At 35.4% G+C, this 23,301-nt stretch overlaps 1 protein-coding gene and 1 long non-coding RNA gene across 5 annotated transcripts in view; one reads left to right on the top strand and one right to left on the bottom strand.

The window, feature by feature from the left end:
* Positions 1-1,893, top strand: part of LOC138691583 (uncharacterized) — a 32,906-nt gene extending 31,013 nt beyond the window's left edge. The window contains exon 3 of the long non-coding RNA XR_011329917.1: positions 1,324-1,893. This is a non-coding gene — a long non-coding RNA (uncharacterized lncRNA). The remainder of the gene's footprint in view (positions 1-1,323) is intronic.
* LOC138691582 (uncharacterized) overlaps positions 1,873-23,301 on the bottom strand; it is a 110,217-nt gene continuing 88,788 nt past the window's right edge. For 3 of the 4 annotated variants that reach the window (XR_011329913.1, XR_011329914.1, XR_011329916.1), the window contains one exon: positions 1,873-2,635. The gene's annotated coding sequence lies outside the window, so the exon portion shown is untranslated. Of the gene's footprint in view, positions 2,636-8,253; positions 8,299-23,301 lie in introns of all 4 variants that reach the window. The other variant, XR_011329915.1, reaches the window with a different exon arrangement.

The following is a 23,301-nucleotide window of genomic DNA, read 5'->3' as shown; positions in this document are numbered from 1 at the left end:
AGAAGTAATTAGCCTAAAGGGCTGAAAGGTTGTATCACATCCTGACCCAATGTTATAAAAGAGGCGGACATTGTATCCCTGTGTGATTTCTCTCTGGATCTTGCTTCAGGCAAGTCCACTTAAAATTGTAACATTTATACCAGAATAAAACATTATCTACTGACTACTGATTCTTGTTACTGCTGTTTGTCTTCGCCAAGACCTGAGGGTCCAACCCACGTGACTAAAAAGTAAAGACTGTTCTACACTACACCACATACGTAGAAGTGGGTTATTACACTGTTAAAATTAATAATGATATTTAATTTTCTTTTTTTAAAGTTTTGCAGGGTTATAAATGCTCCTTAACCAGTTCATATTGTGAATATCCAAAAAATGCCACTACAGTTTGTTAACCACCTATTAGTGATATGCAAGCAAAATTTCACAGCAATCAGATGAAAAATAACCATTTTGGAGTGTTTTGAAGATGTGAAAATGTCATCCTGAGAAAAATGGCAATTTGTAAAATACCCTGCAGCAAGTGAACTCATACAACTGCCCAGGATCACATGTTTCATCCTCTGCATGTTTTATGGCTCTCTGTATTCTCGTTCTCTTTTCAGAGCTTCTCCATTCGCTTATACATTTTCTCTTTTCGACATGTCTCTTGTATACAATTTGGGCTACCTCTGTCAGCTCACTATTTGTCACTGCAAAATCAACCCGTTTCTTTGAAACAAATATTTGTTCTGGACATTTGGCCCAGATTACTGAATGAACACATTCATCTGTATTTTGTGTACACCTGGCTAGAATTTCATTACATGCCAAATGTTGATATAGTGAGAAACTTTGTCACTACTTCAGAGCTCAACTGGTGTTTCATTTTGTGGTGACTCTGAGACTCCTCTCCCTTAGCCTGGCTTCTGTTAGGAATCGGACAGTGATTATGACTTGGTTGACATGCATTTGACATGCATTGAGATAGAGTTGACATGCATTGAGATAGAGTTGCATAAATACCCCTTTTCAAGATTCAAAATGGATTACCCCTTTTCATTCCTGTACATCAAGGATACCACTTACAATTGCAGCTCCATAGTAATTAATGAGAGCTGAAATTGTTTTTCCATTCAGCTTTCTTCTTCCAAGTGTTATGCATTTACCTTCCACTCTCTGATCAAATTTCTCAGTCCTGTGCCCATGCGCTTGGCGACATGGTTTATGCAGTCCTCTTTCATAATTTGGTATCATCATAAATGTTGAGTTGAGCCAAAAGTTGCGATTTTTAGCATCTCCATCTGACAATATGGTGGTCTATCTAAATTTACATTTTTTCAGAACGAGACCACAGTCACTCTGCTGCCACCATCTCCATTGCATAATGCATCAAGCAAAGCAAGAGAAACAGCCTACCTAGCTCAAATGGGATGGAAGACGTAAGAAAATTTATGAAAACAACAGGATTTTTTTTTTGTGATGTATGGCTTTTTCGGTTATGTTGTGGTATATAACGTTTGGAAGTTTTGTTGGTAATTATATTTTACATCATGTGAATTTCATAAAATTTATTACAAAAATGGAGACTGTATTTAATTCAATATGGCTACTGTATTGGTTACAAATATGTTTGTAACATCATCAAGGCCTTCATATCATATCTTTAAAATAGCCTATTTTCTAAACTACAGAAATATGGTATTGGCCTTACTTTGTGAGTATACATTCTTTCCCTGATGGTGTTTTATGTTACAAACTAAGATATTTTTAGTATTTAGTGATCAATACATTTGTAATTTTAATGGAAGAAATAAATCCTATCTCCATCTGTCCTCTGTTAGTCTGTTACATAAAAAAAGAGTTCACTGTTCATTCATCACGGTCTTCAATGCACCGTCTAATTATCTTAAAGCTTTGAAAAAAGATTCAGAATAGAACTGATAAAATTTCTTCATGTTCATACCTTCTACTCAACTCATGACTTGTTTATTCTTATAAACTGTATTAACTTACACAGGCGGCTATGTAGGCCTACTTATAATTTTGTACATCTTTTGACTTCTTCCGTATCACAAAGGTACAATGCTGATCAATAAATGAAATGTAATACATTTACATCTAACATTAACTATCCACTAGCACTGCATTTTTGTCTATTTTTCTGTACCTTTTCTTGAAACTGCACGCACACACCGATTTCTTTTGACTTCCTTGTATTTTTTCCGGAGCCAAGCAACTTCTAATGATTTATATTCATACTTTTCCCGTAACATAGCTAGCATAATGTCATTTTCATTCAAAGAAAGCTCTGTTTGTGTGGAAGCATCACACATTTTATTTGAGAGATCACTGGTAAAGTCATCAAGTTCAGTTGACGCACAATCTTGCAGTAAAGAGTCACCATTAAATGATTGACGTAACTTTTTCCGCAATACTTCATACTTTTTGGTGCTCAATTTTCTTTTTACTGGAGAAGGCAGATTAGGAATATCGAATAGTGTGAACAGCATTCCACACTATCTTGTTCCTATTAGTGTTCATAAACTGCCCATCTTCGAAATGATTAGAGCACAGTTTTATATTATTATATAAATAGTCAATACTCTTATTCATTAAATCTTTCCTTCCAAGGTTTATCAACCACAATCTGTTCCTGAAAAAAAAAAAAAGCATTAGATTAGATTAGTCTGCATTTCTATAGCACGGGACACTGAAATTTCCAACTTGCATTTTTCTAAGTTCTGTAGTGTGGAAATCTGTGACAATTAGTTTAGGCTTTTGGTATGCCTTGCATATACTAAATGAACAGAAATGTACGTTTTGCGTTCATTTTTAGTGTTCTACCTCTTTATTTTACGTGTTAAACAGTCACTTTTAGGTTACCTACACTGATCAGTTCTTTCCAATTTTTAGTTACACTGACCAGCAAAAAAGTGGATCACCTAAGATTTTAAAGAACTATAATCATTTTATAGCTTATGCTTTAGGTTATTTTTCCTTCATTCTGACTAAGGCATATTGTAAAATGAAAAAAAAAAAAAAAAAAAAAACAAACAAAAAAAAAACATGTAACCTGTGCACTTCATCCCATCATCAAAATGCTTTTTGTTTGCAGTTTATTTTAAGTTCTAAAGTGTTGTAATTTACACAAAATTTCAAGTAATCCATTTTGTGGCTTACATTAACAAATGATTAAGCCACTGTAACTGTTACTGTGCGCATATTGTGTTATCACTCCTAGTGGAGATGATGTCCTCCATGCTAACCACCAGATCCTGAGATTCCACTTCTCCTACATATGCACAGATGTTCAATAAGATTTAAGTCCGGCTGCATCCCGATGTCACAAAGGCAGTGAGCAGCATGGAGGGGGATGGTTATGCAAAGAGAATTACACGGTCTGCTAACACCTCCACTATGTATTGGTGCGCCTCCATCGACGAAAACAAGTTTTGCTTGAGTTCAAAAGCTGATATCGCCCAAACCATGACAGAACCCTCCAAACAGCGTTCTTTCGGGAAAGTTGCAAGGCGAATATTGCTCCCCACTCTCTCTTTCTCTAACATCAGATAACCGAAACCAAAATCACGATTCACCCGTGAACGGCACCATTGACCACTAGTCCACAGTCCAATTCTGGTGTTGACGCATGCACTGTAATCACACTGCCCTGTGCTGGAGGTGAGTGATGGTGAAATTACAGGTCTTTTTGAGGTCAAATTGACTTCCTGGAGTCTTCGTGTACCATTTCTCTCACTCACAGTGATGTTCCTCACTGTTTCAAGATGCTTTCTGGCCTGGACCGCAGTTGTGTGGAGATATCGCAAGATACAGAGAATCAGAAACCTGTCCTCCTTGGTTGATGTAGATCTACCACGGCCTGATTCTGGTTGTCTGAGGTTGGTACCCAGTTCACAGAATCACTGTAGGACACATAGAATGCTTCTACGATAGCATTAACCGCATAAAGAATGATTCATCCATCTTCAACGAACATGACAGCTCTCGCAATGTCGTCTCATATAAGAGGCATTTTAACTTATCAAATTGAAAACAGAAACTGAAGAAACATTTTGATTTACGACAGACAATGTGCGATGCATTGATAATTCATTAATAGGGCCACCACACAATTGTAAAACATGAAAGTTTTATTACTGGTCTGTGTCGTAAAATCATAAATCATACAGTCTAATGGTTAGGGATACAAAGTGGCTCACGAGGTGGTGTGGCATTTTATAACATTGTGTTCATCTCCAAAAATGTTGAATACATCCATAGGCGGAGAGAGAACAGTTTCCTTGGGGGACAAAGCAAAACCATAGAATTCCCATAACGCAGTTATGGTGTCATCATTTACGTCCTCCCGTCAACACCTGTGGAGTAACGGTTAGCGCATCTGGCCGCAAAATCAGATGGCTCGGGATCGATTTCCGGTCGGGGCAAGTTAACTAGTTCAGGTTTTTTTCCGGGGTTTTCCCTCAACCCGATATGAGCAAATGCTGGGTAACTACCAGTGCTGGACCCCAGACTAATTTCACCGGAATTATCACCTTCACCTCATTCAGATGCTAAATAACCTAAGATGGTGATAAAGCTTCGTAAAATAATCTACTAAAAAAAATTACGCCCTCCCCTCATTGTAGCTTGCCTTCACCTCATTCAGATGCTAAATAACCTAAGATGGTGATAAAGCTTCGTAAAATAACCTACTAAAAAAAATTACGTCCTCCCCTCATTGTAGCTTGCCTTCACCCCATTCAGACGCTAAATAACCTAAGATGGTGATAAAGCTTCATAAAATAACCTACTAAAAAAAAAATTACGTCCTCCCCTCAGTGTAGCTTGACCGTGGTACAGTACAGCGTATCAGATTATGATCATTTATTAGTATAGGGCTTGAACTGTAGATCTGCTATAAATTATAATAGGGTATAATTTAAAACAATCTCCCTCTTTTTCTCTCTTGTACACAAACACATGCATACATCAATAAAACTACGTACCGGTATCACTGCTAAAAGAAATATTTTTATCTTAAGCTTTCCTGAAGATATCTAATCTACACAAATCTAGCTACACAAAAAGAAAATTGTTCAACAGAAGACACATCACTAGTCTCATCTGAAATAACTGACAAGGGACACCTTTGACCTCGAACGATTGAAACCACACGAAACCATGCTTAGAATAACAATCTATCATAAACAAAACAGTGGTGTGTGTCATTTCCATGCAATATGTTGCATTCTACCTCAAGTGACATTTTAATAGAGAGAAACAAAGTAACAAGATATCAATACCATAGGAGGGAAATTATACGTAATTCAATGACGTCAGTGTATCATTACATTTTCAATCAACTGTGCCAAAACCTCTCTGCTTAAAGTACTTATAATAGCGCATATACAGCAGTACCACACACCTGACAGTGCTTATATTAGTCCTCGAAGAGCAGATGCGGGATTTCGATGAAGTGGTTAAAACAAAAGCCACGTTATCACATCCAAATCACTTTCGCATTCACGCAGACCAATATCAAAAGCCACACTAATTACATTTTCAAATGATAATGTTGGTATGTCAATGTCATAACGTGGCTTTCGCCAAGCATATTGCAACATAGGCTTATACGTAGGTGCAGCAAATTGGTTGTAAATCACAGAGTGAAGTTTCATGATGAAATAACGATCATGTATCTTCACTTGTGGTTTGGCACATTGTAGTCGTACAAAATCAGTAATCCTTCTGGTATAGAGTTTATATTGCCGAAAAAAGTAAACATCAAGGGATTGGCAATATTTTGTTGTTTTCAGTGGCAATATCTTCAGCATAACATCTTTGTTTGGAAAAGTTGCATCTAGAAGGGTACGATCTGTATGACCTGACCAGGAATCACACAACAATAAGCTCTTTTCACTTGTTACATGTTCGCCAAGGACTGAAGTTAGAAAACGTTTCATGTGTTCTTTAGTCATTTTTCCACTTTTGCTTGCCTCCACATGAATGTTTCGTGGACACGTTGTTTCAAGTTTCTTTGAAATATTTGTGCAGAAAGTGCCTTGAAAACAGATGCACAACTTGTTTGCTAGTCTGCCCGTCATTGATAAAGCCACATCAATTGTGTAGCTGTGGGCAGAGCTATGTACAGACTGCAACACACTAGCTTTAGATTTCTCTCCTCTGTGGGACAGTGTTGATGCTGAAGACATTTCATACTGGAATTGACTCTGGTCACTGTTCCAAACATTACCTTTCTCCTTACCGTCGACCTGGTTGGCAAGTTGGTATAGCGCTGGCCTTCTATGCCCAAGGTTGCGGGTTCGATCCCGGGCCAGGTCGATGGCATTTAAGTGTGCTTAAATGCGACAGGCTCATGTCAGTAGATTTACTGGCATGTAAAAGAACTCCTGCGGGACAAAATTCCGGCACATCCGGCGACGCTGATATAACCTCTGCAGTTGCGAGTGTCGTTAAATAAAACATAACATTTTTTTCTCCTTACCCTCCTCTCTTATAAACATGTTCACTTCCTCCACAAACTGTTGTGCCTTCTGACGTATACTATTATCGTCTTCTATGTCCTTACGTGTGACAAATGTAGTAATATGCTTGGATGAAATGCATATTCACTCACAGTAAGTTTCGTGTAGGTGAAGCAAAATAAAGTTCTTAAAGTAAAGTATACAAAGTGTCCCAAAAGTTGGTGTCATGGGAAAAATAGGAAGTAACTGATGTAATGACAATAATTTGGTACAGTTAAGCGAATGTAGATTAAATGGATGCCAGAGATGGAACATATACTATGCAAGATAAAGCCGAAATTCAGCATGTCTTGGGTCTTTCTCTGTCAATGGCAAACATGGGATGAATTTCACTGTTGCCATCCAATCAAAGAGACCTGGAAAATTATCCGTCGGTCGAAACTTCAAACTCTTTCAGGAGACTTGTTCTGTAGGAGAGAGACCACATATAGAGTGTCCCATGGTAAAAACAGTTCTGTTGCAGTACTTGATCAAGTTAACAGGAAATCCCACCCGATTATTGCGAAAGATTGAACAGGAACTTGGAATTCCTAAAACCTCTATGCAAAGTATTCTGCAATATCATACATTTCACTCTTATAAAACAAACTTTTGCAGTTACTGCATGGTGATATTGATCATTGGGAAGAATTTGTAATTGGTTTACTAACAATGAGTCCAAACCTGAGGAGTAATGGTTAGAGCGCCTGGCTGCAATATCAGGAGGTCCGGGTTCAATTCACGCTTGGGGCAATTTACCTGGCTGAGGTTTTTCCGAGGTTTTCCCTCAACCCAATATCAGCAGATGCTGGGTAACTATCGGTGCTGGACCCTGGACTCATTTCACTGGCATTATCACCTTCATCTCATTCAGATGCTGAATAACCTAGATGTTAATAAAGCGTCATAAAATAACCTAATAAAAATACTAATAATGAAATAAACAGTGCGAGTATCATGGTCATGGTGTAATGAGCAAGAGAATCCCCACATAGCACAATATATTGATACCCAGAATAAGTGTGGTGCGTGATACATGGACAACAGATAATGGGACGAATTTTCCTTGCAGGATGCGTCAACGCTGAACGATGTCTGCAGCTCACAAAAGATGTGTTGGAACAGTACATTGGCGATATGGTAGTAGTAGGAAGTAGGAGAGTCTAATTCCAACAAGACGGAGCTCCCCTGCATTTTGGTGTACATGTACAGGAACGCTTTAACGAAAATGTTCCTGGACTATGGTTCAGTTGGACCTATAGAATGATTCCCAAGGTCCCCAGACCTCATAAACCTTGACTTTTTCCTGTGGCAACACCTTAAATCTGTCCACATTCAACTGATAATCTCAGTGCTGCATGTCACACCAACAATGTTTCACAATGTACGAAGATCTTCCATGCTCGTATCCGTATCTGCAAGGCTCATGAGAGAAACCAATTTGAACATCTTTTACAGAAATGCTTTTTCTATCTCAAAGACTGAGATATCAGTATTATAAATAGGTCTATACAAAAATCATTACTGGTACATCAAAACTTCTGGTATGCCCTATGACAGCAGTCTTTTGAGACACCTGGTATAATCCAAAACTGTTATCAGCATCTGTTCTAAAACTAAATCTAATGTATGATTTTTATCAATGAATACTTTTCATAGAGTGATCCAATGATACAGCTTTTAAAGATCTATGTAGTTACTATAAATTATATTGTACTGCAAATTGGTAAATTGTGGAGTTACTTACAAAGTTGGAGAAGGTCATTGGGATTAGTTCTAGTTGTACCAACTCCTATAAAAAGAAATTTGGGAATAATTATGTAGAAAATATATCTATGGGCAGTAATTGCCAGTGCCTTCATGCTAAGGAAGACGGCAGTAACTACAAAAAAATATAAATTTGCCGTGTTTGGTATCGTTGGATTCGTCTCGATATTTTGCAGTACAAATTTATTTTTGTTCAAATCAAACGAAAAATCACTTACTACTTTGCTGTTTTTTCAATCTTAACGGTGACAAAAAGCAGCATGTAGCTTACTGACCACACTCTAAGAGAGCAGTGTCGGTACCTATACAACTTTCTTAAACTATATTACAATCCCGACCTTCAACCTCAGTAATGACAGAAAGCAGTATGTAGCCTACTGACTACACTCTAAGAGAGCAGTGTCAGTACCTATACAACTTTCTTAAACTATATTACAATCCCGACCTTCAACCTCAGTAATGACAGAAAGCAGTAAGTATAGGCTACAGTATCTTTCTCTATACTCCTGGCACTCTGAATGTAAAACTTGCGATGATTAGGGCTTCCAGTGCAATGAGACAAATTATAATCTTGGATACAAAACAATATATGAATCAAGTGAACTCTTTGAACTTAATTTTTTTAAACATGACGTGCAACCTATCCACCTTCCAAAATTTTGAGAAAATCTCCAAACAAAAAGTAAAGATATAACAATAAAAAAAAATTGACTTTGCTAATGTCTGAAAATACGTCATTCTGGTGAAACATTTCTGAATATGAATAACCAACACATTATGTTTTGGCCGCGAGTTGAATTGCTCTTAAATTTTCTATTCAATAAAGCAGACATGAATAATCTTTATTTCTAGTGTATTTTCGGGTAGCAATCGTATCGCGAAAACTTAATTGTATTTTTGTCTGTAAAGTCTGTAATTTAATTCTACTATAATAAAAGTGAAATCCAAAACATCCTTCAAAGTGTATTTATTTCTAGTACTGTACAATCAAAGTAAGAAATACGTCATACAACAAAAAAAGGCAGTTACTTCCACTTACTGCTTCAACAATCAAAGTTCCTTTATGCTCTGTAAAAGGTAGTATCTGCTGTAATCAGTTTGCGGAAAATTTAAATTTCTGATACCATAAATAAATTTCCTGCTTATTTTACAACTACACTTTTAATCTGAACTCCATCCAGAAATGAGAAAGCAACGGGAAGTATATTTAACTTTGAACGCATTTTTCTCAGGTACGAAGTTCATGAAGTTATTGCCTTCCACCTTAGCATGGTAGAGTAGCAGTTACTGATTTAACACCGATCCTAATAACAACAAAGAAAAGAATCTACAGCTACCTTTCATATGAACACTCACCATGATACCATCTCCACAATGTGTATATCCGAGGGTGGACCCAAAAGTAAGTGTTACGCGCCCATGCTTTGTAGTCACGAGTTGTGCTGTTAGGTGGTGTTAGTTTGGGGTCTCCTGCGACCGTTAGTGAGCTGGCGTCAGTCTGAGTTAAGTGGTTTGTTTGTGGTGCTGTGTTGTTTGTGTTCCTGTTTCAACCGTTTGGCGATTAGTGAGTTGGCCGACCACAAGGAACAAAGAGTGTGTGTGAAATTTTGTTTTCTGTTAGGGAAAACTGCAGCTGAGACCATTGGGATACTTCGGCAAGCCTTTCATGATGATGCTTTGGGGAAATCACAGGTCTACGAGTGGTTTTCCTGTTTCAAATCTGGCAACATGTCAACTGAAGACATGCCACGCCCCGGGCATCCTTCGACAGGAAGAAATGACTAAAACATTGCCAAAATCAAATGTGCAATTGATGAAGATCGTCGAAAGACCATTGACGAAGTGTCTGAGCAAACAAACCTGTCATGGAGGACGGTCCAGCGAATTTTAACCAAAGATTTACACATGAGATGGGTGTCTGCAAATTTGTTCCTCGCTTGCTCACAGATGACCAAAGAGAAAACCGCGTGAGAGTTTGCCGCGACTTGAGTGAAGTGCAGGACAATCCAAAGAATTGTGACTGGGGATGAGTCTTGGTACGATCCAGAATCAAAGCATCGAGCCAGTGGAAGACTCCAAATTCACCACGACCCAAGATAGCACGTCAAGTACGATCCAATGTGAAAAAAATGTTGATTTGTTTTTTTTAATGTGAATGGCATTGTCCACAAAGAGTTTGTTCCGCTATTCCATCTTTATATTCTTATTCTCCGTCCGAATCAGACAACTGATTTGTGCTGGAATCAGATGTCCCTAAGTTTATGGAAATGTTCTCCAAAATACTGTCCATCACGTGCTCACTTTCAATGTAATTGTTCTGCACTTTCTTCACATAATCATACACTGATATCCATTCTTGGAAGAAGCGATTACAGAGTCGGCCTCTGCTTATGCGTAGTGGAGAAATTATAGAGGAGTCTTCTTAGAACTTCCTCATCAAAACTGTCTACAGCTGCAACAATCTTCTTTTTCGGCTGTGATTTTTCCGGACTGGAGAAAGAATCTGCTGTTCCTCCAACAATATTTTTCCTTTGTTTCTTGATTCTTACCAAGGTTCGCTTTGAAATACCAGTGGCAGCCAGTACTCTTGCACACACGCATTTCAATGGAATTGGTATTCCATTTACAGCCAATTCTGACATGAATTTCCATACATTGTATGCTATTTCATGTTCGTGACTATGGACTCCTCTATGATTTCAGACCTTAGACAATGCCATAATGAGGGTGCTCAGAAGGACAATGTTTTCAGTATTAGCAATAGCGGTAGTAGCAGAACGATCTGAACACTCGGAATGCTAGTAACCAACTAACCCAACACCCCTTCAGTTGAGTGTGAGGGCGAGTCCAAGCAAACGAACTAAAATGGGTCCCTCGTGCTGGTGCCATAACTTCTCGTCCGGGCTCTACATTCTATCATTATGCCTCATCTGATCGTTTTTCACGTCTGCACAGGCATGCAGCAAACATAATAGTATGACGTACTTATGTGAGCAGGTTTTCTCGGTTCTAAAGATATGTGAAACCAGCCACAGATCATAGCTAAACGATAATCATTTGACACCTATGATTCGGCTGCATTGGAGTATGTCGATTGTTCCAAATATTACTCGCCTGGTGGCACAGACACACATGTAATGCCTAGCATTTTAAGTAGTGCTGTTGATCGATGAAAATATTTAATCGATTAACTTTTTGAATTTAATCAGTTGAAAAAATGTTTTAATGTACTGTAATACACAATTATTGTTAAATTTAACTTGTGTTCGGTGATAAGCATAAGTGTTAAATGTTGTATATCTGTATATATTATATCGTTATATTATATTAATTACTTACTAACATATTTATTATGAGGGAATTTTTTAGACAAACCTAAATAACAAAAAGTATGAAGACTCACCTAGTTAATATTACTTCATACGTGATTTTAAACATGCGAGTGTATTCAAATGCTCCGAATTAAGTGCCGCTCTACGTTTAGTAACAATGTTTCCTGCATCATTAAACACGAAAAAAAATTATTTTCTGTCAAGCACTTCTCCACGATCGTTCAATTTAAATCCAAACGTTTCACCGAGTTTACCTCTCAAATTCTCATTTGACATAATGGAGTTTACACTTTTCACAGGCCACATAAAACTGATTTTATTTTTATTTTATCAAGCTAAACACACAACCTTCATATACAAACTCAGTACAGAAACTGCAACTGCAAAACTACAGCGGTCGAAACAGAAGACTGGCTCCTATTGTAATCGAATTACTAGATTTTAGAAAGAGAAGAAGGTAGTTATGCTCTCACTTGCATACAGTGTAGACATGGCTATTTTATAAAGGATGAGGGAGACGAATCCCAGAAAAGTATGTATTTCATAATATGCTAGGAAGATTAACTGACAACAAGGTGCAAGTTTTCTTGGAAAACCATAAAATTTAATACGGGTTTCGCATTGTGTTTCAACTTTCAATAGAGGTAGACTAGGTCACTGTCCTCATATCTCCAATCTCTTGTCCAACACATCTTTTTGGAGCGAAATATTCCCAAACGCCGACAGTCTCTTCTGTGACATTGAGTTCCTCTGTTTTGTTTTTATTCATTTTAAACACGAGGAGCTCCTCTCGACGGATACGCTAATAGATGCTAGTATTAAAATGAGGGAATTTAACTTATACACTTCTTCAAATACATCTTTGTTGACATCGTTGTCATGAAGAAGTTTAGCACTTTCTTAACTGGTATATTCCTTTATTCACTGTTCTGGTACAAAAGCTCAAGTTTAGTTTTTAGAACCTACGTCTTTTTTTTAATATGCTGAAATAGCTAGCTTACAGTGAAGAAAGTGGATCATGTGGGAAGTTTCTACTATAAGTGTCAAATTTGGAAGCATCAGCCAGGCTGACAAAACGAAGTTATTACACAACTTTTAACACTATATCACTTCTTTCTCGTGTTAAATTTACATTGCCTCGTTAACATGTTTCAGCCTGTTATCGGCCATCTTCAGAACTGGTTGTTGGTAGTCTTGGTGCCTTGTGTTTGCGTTTCCTGTGGGGGTGTGTTTGTGTAGTGTAACATAAACTGCAACACCTGCAACAGCTTCTACATAGGACAGACAGGCAGATCAATTCAAACACGTTACAAAAACCCATCACAGCCATAACAAAACTACAAAACACTTCTACATATGCAGAACACATCATAAATGCTAACCACACCTACAGAGACCTCAATACACACGTAAATTCTACACATTTAACCAAATAGCCAGAAACTAAACACACTAAAACAATACGAAATATATAGGCACACAAAAACACATCCAAATGAAATTCTCAACACACAATTCAATTTTAGAACACACATTCTTTGACTCCACATTACACTACACAAACACACCCCTACAGAAAACACAAACAAAAGGTGCCAAGACCAGCTACAACCAGTTCTGAAGATGTCCAATAACAGGCTGAAACATGTTAGCGAGGTAATGTAAATTTAACATGAGAAAGACACATAATACGTTTTCTGAAGAAACAAAGTTTTTCTAAATCCCCAAATCTTTTATCGATCTGCATGATGATGTCAAGGATCTCAAAGAACAATATCTTGTAATTACGATCATGTTCTACATTACTTTTTCCACTGTAGCAGCAGTCTGTACCTCCTCCCTGAGAATTCACTTCTACTTTTCTCTACGTTCAAAATTCTAGCATGGTGCAGTATCTGAAATTACCACGATTAAGCGAAGAAGCACTTTCGTCATGGCCCCGAAATGATAATTCCTGCTTGCTTAAATACAAAGCAGCGTCAATGACTGACTGCATAACATGTCTGTTTAAACGAACATTTTCAATATACTGCACTAACAATAGCCTAGCATTTCCTTTCAGAACATTCCCAATAGTGTTCATATTCTTCTGTAAATGTTTGAACTGCAGCACGCACTTTAAATGTTCCGCCGAATTTTCATGTTTTTGTAGAGCATGACTAACATTATTTTAGAAAATCACTGAATCCGGTTTCATTCCACACATGTTTTTCAACCCAAGTAGTAGGCATCACTAACAGAATAGTATTTCAATGTAGTGGCTCCCACACAACCACTCACTGATGCTTGCAGTACCATGAAGTTTTAAAATTAAGTTGGTATGATTTACCAGCTTGTGAGTTTAACTTTTTACAGTTTATGTCTAAAATTGGTTGAGTTCTGTCTAGAAACAATAGATAGCTCTTATCCTGCTCACACCAGTGAGGTTTGAATTAATGTACATACTGTGTCTTTGAACGGATTCATTTTGACATTGCAACATAATACAAAAAACTTATATAGTAGTTCCTAACACACTTATCAGAAATTCATTAGAAACTGAAACGCACTTAATGTCGTCACCTAATAAAGTAATAAGTAAAATAAATTATATTTTAAAAATTATCACAACTGAATAGCGAGAGTCGACAACCGACATAAAAAACAATGAAAAACAGACTGAGGTACTGAGGAAAGGCAAAAATTCATTCATAATTTGCACTAACAAGGCTGTGTTCAGAACATCAAACTTTCTTTCCATTGCTTTCATAATATCAATTTTTAGTGGAATTTTCCTATGAGGTACAGTAAAATTGTAACCAGAAGAATAAAAAATTAAAGGAGTGAAGATAGCAGCACAAAAATTAAAATCATAAAACATAATAGGACCTATATAGAAAGAAGACTTGACAAAGCAGAATTTTAAGGAAAGTTTTCTTTAGGATGGGCCATGTTGCTGGACAGACAAGTAGTCGGAAATCTCCGTGTCACCCATTATAGAAAGAGCATCGACTGGGCCGAAGACCAAATACGTGTTCGTCACAGCAACACCCATTTTTTGAAGAATATGGAAGTGAGGGGGGAAATGTCTCAGTCGTTGTCATAGCAACCACCCTGACATAAGAGGAACAAAATAATATTTTAAATTTGAGAATCTGTGCTTCGTCGCAGCCGCTTGAGGAACTGAGACGTGAAAGTTACACAACAGCGGGAATATTTAAACAGACTGGTGACACTGTACTTGAGATTTACTGATTTATAGTGCTTTAGTTTTTAAAATTAAATAATTTAATATATGAAATATAAATCAAATGGCTCGCAAAATAACAAGTGAAATGTTCTTCACCTTCTTCATTTGAATTTTTTTTTTTTAATTTCTGTAGGTTATTTTACGACGCTTTATCAACAGCTTAGGTTATTTAGCGTCTGAATGAAATGAAGGTGGTAATGCCGGTGAAATGAGTCCGGGGTCCAGCACCGAAAGTTACCCAGCATTTGCTCATATTGGGTTGAGGGAAAACCCCGGAAAAAACCTCAACCAGGTAACTTGCCCCGACCGGGAATCGAACCCGGGCCACCTGGTTTCGCGGCCAGACGCGCTAACCGTTACTCCACAGGTGTGGACTTAATTTGAATAACCGCTACTGTTGTGAATGAAACTGCCAACCAACTTACCACGAAAGGATGTGCAGTAACTACAGAATTTCAACATCTCACTCAACCAGAGAAATTCACCACAACAAAAGAACTAACAATGACCACGAACTTTAGCTAGAGAACATTATTGTGTGACAGTATTTTTAATGACCAATTGATCAGCCCAAACATACTCCATGGAGAAACAATCACACAACATTTCGACTCATTTTGTAATACAGTTACCTTGACAAAATATTTAAACAAAACTGGAACCCTTATCTCATTGAACTATGTACTAAGCACGAAGAATGATCATGCAACGGACTTAAACCACTGAGCAAACTGTGTAGTTCCTACTAACAACACTAAAATTCAACATTAGAAGTAGGCCTACTTAATGTATTAATATACTTTAATGATCAGTCTATTATCCCAGCAGCAAGGGCAGCATGCAGAATCCTTAATAAACATTTATACAAGATTGTAATGCTTATTTCATCCAAATGTTTAACAGCAATAACAGTAAGTATCGTTATCTGTAGCAGTAGTAATAATACTTAATGATGCTTTAAACTTACAGATGTCATTCAATATACTAAGTCAGATTAATTCAATTTAGAAGTATAAACAAGTCATCAATTTACTGAGTAGAAGGTATAAGTACCGGTATGCAGAAATTTTGTTAATTCTGTTCTAAATATTTTCTCTCGATCTTCAAAGCTTTGAGATAGTTAGGCAGTGAATAGTGAACTCCTTTTTTATAATAGCTGAGACTAACAGAGGGTAGATGGAGGTCTAATTTGTGTCTTGTATTAAAATTATGAATTATTTAATCAGTACTACATGTATTTTGGTTTTAACACAAAACATTACAAAGGAAAGAATGTACTCATAAGGTAAAGTCAATATTTATAAATTTTTAAAATTTTTCACATGGTGTCCTTTTATGCCTAACTGTCACTATCGTTATACCAGTACCTTTCTTTTGTAAAACAAAAATATGTTTAGCTTCAGACTAGAATATTAATCCACATTTCATTACACAATGAAAATATGCAAAGGAATGTTTATATCACTAACAGAAAATATGGATCTTAATGCTTCAACAAGGAGAGCTTAATTTAGGAGTAATATATTACATGTGAGTTTTCCAGCTTGATTGTGCTTATAGATTATTTGAGATCATGGCCTGCATCTGAATGGTAGAGGCAAGGAGCACCTTTCGGTTCTTATTGTTAATAGCATCAGAGGCAGCCATGTTAAAAAGCAGAGTTGTAATATTCCTGTGTTAGTTAATGCTAGGGCTTCTCCTTTTTTAGGTTAAACCTCCCACCAGTAAGGTGTTTGAAACAAGTTCAACTAAATTGTAAATGCTCTGATGTTTCTAGTAATGAACACAGTAACTTCACTATTTTTCATCAAAATATTAGGGGATTAAAACAAAAAACTGATGAATTGATCACTTCTTTAGCAACTCAAAAGCATAAACCTCAGATATTATGTATAACTGAACATCATATGAAGCAACAGGAAATACTACAACTGTCTTTACATGGATATGTATTAGGTTCTCATTTCTGTAGACATGTCTTCCAAAAAGGGGGTGCCTGTATTTTTATCAGAGAGGATCTATTATTTAGTAAAATTGATATATCTGATTTTTGCCTTGAACAAGATATTGAAATCTGTGGAATACAAATTGGTTATGAGATATCAAATTTAATTATCTTATGTGTTTATAGGGCGCCAATGGGAGATTATAAGAAATTTACAACTAACTTAGATTCATTATTGAAAAGACTTTATAAACCACATACCGAATTTGTAATCTGTGGTGACATAAACATAGATTATCTATCAGAAAGCTCACGTAAAAGAAAATTAAACTCACTTCTTGAAACTTATAATCTTAGTCACACAGTAAGTTTTCCAACCAGAACACAAGCTGGAAGTAGTACTGCCATTGATAATATATTTATAGATAAAAGTAGATTGAATTCCTATTCAACAGTACCATTAGTCAATGGCCTGTCTGATCACGATGCACAAATTCTAAGTGTTTTCAATATGAGTGAAAAATTCCAAAGTGTTAATCTAAAAATAAAAAAAAGGATTATAAATGCTGAATCTCTTCATCATTTAAATACATGTCTACAAAATGAATCTTGGGAAAATGTATATAGTACCGATACCATTGATATTAATACTAAATTTAATGCATTTTTCACTACATTTACGAATTATTTCAATGAATGTTTTCCAGTCAAGGTGGTGAAAAAATGTAAAAGTAAAAACATGTGGATAACTCAGGGAATTAAAATATCATGTGCTAGAAAAAGGAATCTATATTTAATGAGTAGGAATAGTAATGATCCTCATGTTCTTAATTACTACAAGAATTACTGTAAAACTTTGACAAAAGTTATAAAAGATGCAAAGAAAATGTATCTGAATGAAAAAATACAAAATTCAGATAATAAGATTAAAACTATTTGGGATATTATTAAAAATGAAACTAATCGATATTCAAAGAGTGAAAATATTACTTGCATTAAAATCAATGATAGTAAAATACATAACCCAAAATCAATTGCAAATCATTTTAACGACTTCTATATAAATATTATTCAGAACTTAAACATTCAAGATTGTGCAGAAGATGCTGCACTTGGTTACCTAACTGATGCATTTAACACTGAGTTTTTAGGTCTCAAATTTATTCCCACTACCGCAGCAGAAATCATGCATGTGATAAAACAACTAAAAACAAAATATTCCTCTGGATATGATGAAATTCCAAGTAAAGTTCTGAAAACTTGTTCTGAAATATTATCCCCTCTGTTAAGCTATCTATGCAATTTGTCAATGCAATGTGGTATTTTTCCAGAAAGACTCAAATATTCAATAGTAAAACCAATATACAAAAAGGGAGATAAATGTACTATTGCTAATTACAGACCCATATCATTATTAACAACATTTTCAAAAGTGTTTGAGAAAGTTATGTATAATAGATTATATCATTACCTGGAGTCCAACAATATATTAGTTTTAGAACAGTTTGGATTTAGAAAACAAAAATCAACAGAGAATGCTGCTTTGAGTTTGGTGGATGAAATAATAAATTCATTAAATTCGAAACTACATGTAGGTGGGATTTTTTGTGACTTGGCTAAAGCATTTGATTGTGTAGACCATAGTATATTAGTAAAAAAATTGAAGTTTTATGGTATTAAAGATGAGATGTTGGGTTGGTTTACATTGTACTTATCAAATAGAAAACAAAAAGTAGAAATAAATGTACCAAATAGTCATAAAGTTACTTATTCAGAATTTAGAAATATTAAACATGGTGTTCCGCAGGGGTCAATTTTAGGTCCATTGTTGTTTCTAGTTTATATTAATGATTTAGCCTTGACCATAAACAATTTATCTAAAGTAATTTTATTTGCAGATGATACAAGTGTAATTATTTCAAGCAAACAATACGATCATTTTATAAACACTTCTAATACAGTGCTGAATCTAATGAATGAATGGTTCCATGCAAATAAACTAGCACTTAATGTTGATAAAACCAGTGCAGTCAAATTTAGTACACACAATAGTGCTCAGGTTTCCTACAGTATTCGATTAAATGGAACTCATCTCAAAGAATCTATAAGCACAAAGTTTCTTGGTTTAGAATTGGATAATCACTTGAACTGGAAAACGCATATAGAATGTATTACTCGTAAATTGAGCTCTGCCTGTTATGCATTAAGATCCTTATCTACTATTGGTGATATAAACTTACTTAAAATGTCATACTTTGCATATTTTCACTCTGTAATGAAATATGGATTAATATTCTGGGGTAACTCGTCTGAAGCTAAACACGTTTTTGTTTTACAAAAGAAAGCTATAAGAATAATGGCCGGTGTGCATAAAAGGACCTCATGTAAAAATATTTTCCGAAACTTAGAAATCTTGACTTTACCTTGTGAATACATTCTTTCCCTAATGATGCTGTATATTAAGAACCAAGATAAATTCAGTACTAATCAAGACATTCATCATTTTAATACAAGACATAAATCAGATCTTCATCTACCCTCTGTTAGTCTAAGCTGTTTTAAAAAAGGAGTTCGCTATTCATGTATAACAGTCTTCAATGCACTGCCTAATTATCTTAAAGATTTGAAGAACAACGAGAAAAGGTTCAGAAAAGAATTAACCAAATTTCTACATACTCATACCTTCTACACAATTGATGAATTGTTTATGCTTGTGAACTGAATTATTCTACTTAAATGACATGTACAATTTTATATAGCTCAACTAAAATATGTTTTTATATTGACTTAATCTGTTTACTATGTATTGTATTTTTTGTTTAGCATAACTGATGAATTGTATGTACTGAAAATTGAATAGTATACTGTATAGGTCAACTGATGAATTGTTTAAGCTTATAAATTGAATTAATCTACTTCATATGAATTGTATAGCTTAACGAAAATAAGTTTGTAAATTGAACTAATTTGATTGTATATGTTTGTATAGTTTGGCTGATGAATTGTATATGTTCTTAAAATGATTACTAGTCTGTGTAGCTCTACTGATGAATTGTATATAGACCTACTGTAAATTGAATGGTAATATGTATAGCTCAACTGATGAATTGTTTATGATTATAAATTGAATTAATCTACTTGATATTAATTGCACAAATTTGTATAGCTTAATGAAAGTATGCTACTTTGTATTGTATATATTTGTATAGTTTTGCCCGATGAATTGTATATGCTTTAAATTGAATAGTAATCTATATAGCTCTACTGATAAATTGTTTGTGTTTGTAATTTGAAGTAGTTTGCATGATATGTATTATCAATTTCTGTATATCACAACTGGTTGAATTGTTTATGCCTTAAATTTAATTAAATTGTTTTGTATTATAATATAGCTCAACTTATGAATGATCGTTTGCGTTTGTAAATTTAATAATCTGATTGGCTATGTATTGTATACTTTTAGTAGAGCCATCGATGTAGCTCAGTCGACAGACTCGCTGGGCTGCTGATCCGGAGCTGCGTTCGGGCTTGGGTTGGATCCCCCTTTGGACTTTGGTTTCTTCGGAGGTTTTCCCCAGCCGTGGGACTGAAGCCGGATGGTCTATGGCGAGTCCTTGGCATCAACCCCTTTGATTTGATTACCCCCTTTGATTTGATTACCTGGTTGGGTTTTTCCGAGGTTTCCCCCACCAAAAAGGCAAATGCCGGGTAATATTTTGGCGAATCCTCGGACCTCATCTCATCTCACTACATCTCGCCAAAATGTAAAAAAAAAATGTAAAAAAATTGTACAAAATTGTAAAAATTGTAGAAAATTACTAAATTGTAAAACTATAAAAATTTGTAAAAATTGTAATTGTAATATTGTAAAATGTTGACATGTTCCACATCTTAAAGCTTCATTGCTCATGTAAGATCTATGGAATAAAATAAATGAATGAATGAAATGAATAACCTTTAATCTAATCTTGTAGAAAAACTAGGCACTATTACATGTAGCTACTGGTACTAAATTTGACTACAATGGAATTATCAACATTAAGTGCTAGTCTATTTACACTAAACAATACACTCATTAGATTTAACACTATTAGTTGTGTTAATAAGGTGATTGTATCGTAATCACACTTTTGACATCTGCAAATAAGTTTACCTGGGATAATTTATGTATGGTTGAGATTAAATCATTGATGTAAATTAGAAACAATAATGGACCCAAAATTGATTTCAAGGGACTGGGCAGATAGAAATTATTCAAAGATGAGTACTGCAAAGCCATTAACCTTTAAGAGATAAGTGTTTAAACAGTATTATAGTCATGACTTGATATAATATGTTATAAATTGTGTATTATTTATAAAGTACGTTGATATTCTTCAATTTTATGTAACATTAAGAACATTAGATTAAATAAAATAATTTTAAATTTTTTCTATTGTAAAGTTTTTTTTCTTCAAAGGAGCAAACTCAGTTCTGCTACAATCAACTAGAGCCAAAGTATGAGCATGGTCAAGGACAATGAATTTTGAAGAATGAAGCTTTGTATCTAATGGCAAGCAACTAATCAGTAGGATGGGAACACTATATAAAACCACACAGGGGTTAAGTAAAAAAATTATAGCTTTAAAACATAAAAGCAAAAGAACTGACAATGTTATCCCAATTACCAGCAGCGGCAGCAGCAGCAAGTGTGCATGTCTCGTAACCTACATATTTATTCACCATAAATTTTCACACAGAATGGATTCTGAATAGACAAAATCTATCTACTTATATATTTTTACTATCCACAATGTCAAAACACCTCTGATTGAGGTTCTGGTTGATGTATACTGTACATCTATTATCAGGCAGTATATGTCACTTGACGATAGGTGTCAGAGGAAGAACAATAATTATTATTTGTATACATTTTAAGTCCGATTAGTGAAATATGTTACTAGTCAATGATGTATGAAATGAAGAGGGAAAGGAACTGGCCACTCTACCCCATTATCTCATAACTCAGTTACCTCATGAGTGTTACCTTATTGGTGTCACTTATGGGGCTCCAACCTGTCCTCAGACAGTTGACTAAACTGACAACAATGTAATAAAATTGAAATTAATTCTCCACAAAAACATCAAAGGAGGTACATCTCTCTTTCTCTCCACTACTAAATACCAACATTACATGCGAGAGGTCCAGAACGAATTACTAGGGAAATGGTCTGCTTCCCTAGTACTGCGTCCTGAACCTCTCGTCTGTTTAACAAGAAGGGAGCAAAGGCAGATGTGCCTCCTTCGGTGTAATTCTTTTAGAGAATTACCAAATTCATTTCCTGTCATCAGTACATTTCAGAACCATGTACGAAGTATCAAGGAATATGTTTCCAGAAAACCTCAAGTAGGTCTAATTTATCCAAAATTTGGTTATTTGTATGTTTAGGACAAAACTTACTACTTTCTTTTAAGTAGGCTTACAAGCTCCTTTTAACATATCAGAATAAATAAAAAATATAAATGCAATTTCAGTTTAGACCATAAGCTATCCCCAAACTAGTCGGATGATCGTTCACCTTTGCCAGCAGTCAGCCTTGATCCTCTACAGGCTGTTGTGCCACATATTTATTAATCTTTAAACTTGAAGCTCAGGTTGTAAATAGACAATACGAGGGGCACAAATGATATTCTAAAAACCAACATACAGATGAAACCATCTTAAATGTAAAAAATATGCACAGTTTAAAACGTACTGTTGCACTACACAATGAAAAGTCAGAAAGAACAATGAGAATGAATGGCCCTAAAAGAACCAACCAAACAATGAATTCACATATTATTTAATTATATTTTACAAAATGTGGTCAGTAACAAGAATGTGTACTTCAACATATCATACAAAGACTGCACTATAACACGAACATCAAAGTGAAAGTGAAGTAGTACATAGGGGCCATAGAACAATAACAAGCATGTCTCCTTTCACCCATTCTTTTTAATAATTCTATTCATGAAGTCACAAGGGAATTTTATTATATAGGCCTACAGAAAAGGAGACTTATACCAAAAGAATTCTTAAGCATACTTATGGCTTTTAGAGAACTGGAGGTTCATTTCCGCCCTCACATAAGCTAGCCATCGGTCCCTATCCTGAGCAAGATTAATCCCTTCAATACCATCATATCCCACCTCTCTCAAATACATTTTTATATTATCCTCCCATCTATGTCTCGGCCTCCCGAAAGGTCTTTTTCCCTCCGGTCTCCCAACTAACCATACATATCCATCAACTCATGATTATATCTTCATCAGTTGACGCCATCATGAATCACTCTCAATATCTTCCTCAAAATCTTTCTTTCAAAAACTGCTAGCCTATTGAACGTTTCAACATTTAATGTTCATGTTTCTGCACCATATAAAACAACTGGTCTTATTAAAGTTTTATATATGTTCTTTTCCACCTTTTCAAAGAATAAATTAAAATTTCCAATTTGTATATTTCCATTTCGTACTATATTCCAGTCACGAGACATAAAC

The sequence above is a fragment of the Periplaneta americana genome, chromosome 16, assembly GCF_040183065.1.
Source record: "Periplaneta americana isolate PAMFEO1 chromosome 16, P.americana_PAMFEO1_priV1, whole genome shotgun sequence".
In the NCBI taxonomy this organism is placed as follows: Eukaryota; Metazoa; Arthropoda; class Insecta; order Blattodea; family Blattidae; genus Periplaneta; species Periplaneta americana.
The sequence above is the reverse complement of the archived record's forward strand: the minus strand, read 5'-3'. Positions and strand labels throughout refer to the sequence as shown.